This window comes from Staurois parvus, unplaced genomic scaffold (assembly GCF_062004578.1).
Source record: "Staurois parvus isolate SC_StPar_1 unplaced genomic scaffold, SC_StPar_1.0 ptg001280l, whole genome shotgun sequence".
Lineage (NCBI taxonomy): Eukaryota > Metazoa > Chordata > Amphibia > Anura > Ranidae > Staurois > Staurois parvus.
The window spans coordinates 107,530-112,190 of NW_028319076.1; the positions used below are offsets into that span (position 1 = coordinate 107,530).

The following is a 4,661-nucleotide window of genomic DNA, read 5'->3' on the forward strand; positions in this document are numbered from 1 at the left end:
TTGGTCATTTACAGGAATTCCCTTTGAAGTCAATGGGCCGAGAATGCCTAAATGTACCTTAAAAGTAGCTCATGTAGCTTTTGGGGTGTCAGGTGTCCAGCTACAGGCGCCTGAGTGCTCATATGTGAACAGCCACCAATGGAATAGATGGGATTTTGGAGGTTGATCATTTGAGCTACAAAAACACCGAGGTGTGAACGAGGTCTGAGCAGAGATACAAGGGATTGATTTACTAAAGGCAATAAAACTCTGCAAGAGCAGTTGCTCCAGAGCCTAATGAGCAGAAGCTCTGCTGACTTCCATCCAGAGGCATCCCTAGGGTTGGTGTCACCCAGTACAATAACACTTGGTGACACCCCCTCCGACAATCCCCGCAGAATGGATCGGATCTGCGGATTGAGCATAATGGATTGGACTCCGATCCATTATGCTCCCCAATCCGCAGATCCAATCCATCCTGCAGGGATCGTCGGCTTTCTTTACAACTTACCTTTTCGTGGAGCGGGTCCGGTGTCACCACGTATAGGTTGCATGCCGGTGATCCCCGCAGGATGGTTCGGATCTGTGGATTAAGCATAATGGATCAGAGTCAGATCCATTATGCTCCCCAATCCGCAGATCCGATCCATCCTGCGGGGATCTTCGGCTTGCTTTACAACTTACCTTTTCGTGGAGCGGGTCCGGTGTCACCCCGTGTGGTAGGTGTCACCCGGTGCGGTGCGCACCCCCCTGCACCTGCTTCGGGACACCACTGCTTCCATCATCCAGTCATGTGCAAGCAAAAGTGCTTTTTTCAATTTTCCTTGCATGTGATTGGGTATTCCTTGTAAAGTGAATCTTTTATCTCATTTACAAATCTCTGGAGCAACTGCACTTACAGAGTGCAACTGTACCTTGTATGGTGCACAGTCTATTTGCCTTTAGTAAATCAACCCCAACGTCTCCAGTACTACAGGAAGCATTTCATGGTAAGTACACGTCAGGGGAGTAAGTACATGAGAAAGTATACATGTCAGGAAAACCCACTACGCCAAACAATAGGCGCTAAAGGGCAGCATGCTGTTCCTGTGCCACAGATTGGGCACCAGGGCTATAAATGATGAAAACTCACTATACATGATGAATGCATGTTGTGAATTTTTTTTTTTTTTTAGATCAAATAGCATAAAACAAAAAATATATTATTAATTATGATATGAATATAAAAAGCAAGCATTTCCGATGAAAATTAAATATTTATATTTTGTTTTCATTATTATTATTGTTAATGATATAATAATAATGATAATGTAACAAACAGATATACAATTTTGTGTCGTGAAACTTTTTTTTTTTTATCCTCAGTATAAAGCACAGAAACATGCAGAGCTACCATTTTTGCAGAAGTACAGTAAGCATTTAAAGGTAAAGACATATGTTAGGAAAGTACATACAGTATATGAGAAAATAAATATGTCAGGAAAACATACTACTGTCTGCAGGGCCCCTCAAGGCCCACACAGAAAATGTCAAAGGGCTGCATGCTGTCTCTGTGCTGCTGATTGGGCACCTGGCCTATAAATGATTAAAAGTCACTATATATGCTCCCCAATCTCATACATGATAAATGCATTTGTTTTTTAGATCCAGTGTGTAGCATAAGAAAAAAAAAAATAAAGAATAATAATAGTAATAATAACAATAATCTAAAAAGTAGGCATTTCAGAAGGAAATTAAAAATGTATATCTTTTAGTTGCATTGTTATTATTATTGTTATTATTATTATTATTATTATTATTAATAATAATGCTGCTAAAATATATTCAGGTTTAATTTTCCTCTGAAATTCTTGTGTTTTATATTATTATTATTAATAATAATAATAACAATAATATAAAATATAGGCATCTCAGAAGAAAGTGAAAACAAAATATATTTTAGTTGTAATATTAATAATTAATAATTATTTATTAATAATAATAATAATAATAATAATATTACTGCTAAAAATAATAATAATGCAGCTAAAATATATTCAGGTTTAATTTTCCTCTGAAATTCTTGTGTTTTATATTATTATTTTTATTGTTATTAATAATAATTACAATAATAATATAAAATATAGTCATCTCAAAAGAAAATGAAAACGTTTAGTAGTAGTAGTAGTAGTAGTAGTAATAATATTAACATAACGAAGCAGGTACATCAGAAGAAATATAAAAATGTATATCTTTTAGTTGCACTGTTGTTATTATTATTATTTGTAGTAGAAGTAATTCTAAAAAATAGTAACAATAATAATGCAACTAAAATGTATTCAGTTTTAATCTTCTTTTGAAATGCCTGCATCTTATAATATTATTCTTAATAATAATGATAATAACAATAAGGCCCCTTTCACACTGACGGTCCGATCAGGTCCGCCTGTCAGTTTTTCAGGTGGACCCGATCAGAGACCTTTATGGACTGGCGGCTGTCAGTGAACAAGTGTCCACTGACACCCACAGTCACCCAATCTGATCCTGTATGCCAAAAACAGACGGATGGGGATCAGATTGGATGGCAGTAGGATAGAAATGGACAGGCGGTCAGTTTCCATCCAGCCGCCCCATAGAACACAGCAGGGAGTGTGTGTCCGCTCTGCAGTAGCAGAGCAGACACAGATCTGTCATCTGCCTGCTCAGAGGGATCCCCCACTGAGCAGGCGGATCTGCTGATGGGTCAGCCCCATCTGAAAGGCACCCAACAGAAAATGCAGGCATTTTAGAAGAAAATTAAAAATGAATATATTTTATTTGCAGTGTTATTAGTAGTAGTAATAATAATAATAATAATGATAATAAATGCAAGCATTTCAAAAGAAAATTAAACGTGAATATATTTTAGTTGCAATATTATTAGTAGTAATAATAACAATAATAATAAGGATGATAATAAATAATAAAATATAGCATGCACTTCAGAAGAAATATAAAAACACAAATATTTTTGTTGAACTAATATTTTATTATTTTTATCATAATCATAATACTGAAACAAAAATCCATAGTGTGTTGTGTCCTGAGACGTGTGTTTTATCTTGTCATCAGTGAAGCACAGAATCATGTATACAATGAATCACAGATACAATGCTTCCAGGAGAATAGGAAGCATTAAAAGTGATTCTATGCAGGAAAAACTTGTGCTCCAGGTGAGGCTCGAACTCACAACCTCGGCATTGCTCTGCATTGTACTGCTGTATAAGTACCGCGCGCTAACCGATTGCGCCACTGGAGCTCTGACATAGTCTCTCCCAGAACGCTTTACCAGACTTGCCATAGGGCGGACCTGACACGTCACCAATCCCCGCCCCTTTGTAGTTTCCAGGAAGGAGGGAAGGTGTAGACGCGAGCAGCGGATGTTCTCTGTTTCTCCGACAAGAAAAATAACCGGGATAACGTGTAGCAGAGCTCCGAGTGTCCCGGCATTGAGGTGCGGAGACAGCACGGGGATCACTCCGCGCGAAGCATCGCTCTGCCCCAATGGTCGTGTATAGCTGTGTTCTAATCAGTGCGATGCTGGCCTCTAGCGGCAAATCTGTATTACTGCATTTCCACAATCTGACTGTAGAAGAGTAGATTGGATCGCTGCATCCTATAACCATTGGTCAAGTGTGTTTTCATTCACCCAATTTCACAAATTCGCCCTATTCAGGCAGCATTCACCCTATTTTCACCACACATTTACCTAATTTTAACCAATCACCAACTTTTCACACATTATTTGCCCAATTTTCACTAATTTACCTTATTTTTACCAAACATTCACACATTCAGCCATTTTAATTCACCCAACATTCATCCCATTTTCTCCCATCATGTACCCAATTTTCAAACATTATTTACCCAATAATTAACTATCATTCACCCTACTTTCACCTAACATTTACCTTATTTTCACCCATCACTCACACATTATTCGCCCATTTTTCATCCATCATTCACCCTATTTTAACCCTGCATTCACTCAATCATCAAACATTACTCAACCATCATTCACCTTATTTTCACTTAGCATTTACCTGATTTTCACCCATCTCCCAATTTTCACACATTATTTACCCAACATTAAACATTAGTTGCTCATTTTTCATCCATCATTCCCCCTATTTTCACCCAGCATTTGTACATTATTCACCCCCTTTTCATCCATAATTCACCCAGCATTCACTCAATTTTTACATATTATTCAACCAGCATTCATCTTTTCATCCAACATTTACCTGATTTTCACCCATCTCCCAATTTCCACCCATTATTCACTGTATTTTCACCACAATTCACACATTATTCACTGATTTTTCATCCACCATTCATCCCATTTTCACCCAACATTCAGCCTACTTTCACCCAATTTTCACACATTATTCACTTAATAATCAATCATCATTCACCCTGTTTTCACCTAACATTTACCTGATTTTCATCCATCACCCACATTCCACACATTATTTGCCCAAATTTCACCCAACATTCACACATTATTTGCCCATTTATGTCCATCATTCACCCTTTTTCACCAAACATTCACCCTATTTTCACCCATCATTCACTCAATTATCAAACATTATTCAACCATCATTCACCTTATGTTCACTTAGCAGTTACCTGATTTTCACCCATCTGCCAATTTTCACACATTA

At 37.4% G+C, this 4,661-nt stretch overlaps 1 non-coding gene across 1 annotated transcript; it reads right to left on the minus strand.

Annotated features, from left to right (window-relative positions):
* Positions 1-3,162: 3,162 nt before the first annotated feature.
* TRNAI-UAU (transfer RNA isoleucine (anticodon UAU)) lies at positions 3,163-3,256 on the minus strand. The gene is made up of 2 exons: positions 3,219-3,256; positions 3,163-3,198 (listed from the first exon to the last, which is right to left on the minus strand). It is a non-coding gene; the product is annotated as a tRNA-Ile (tRNA).
* Positions 3,257-4,661: the final 1,405 nt, after the last annotated feature.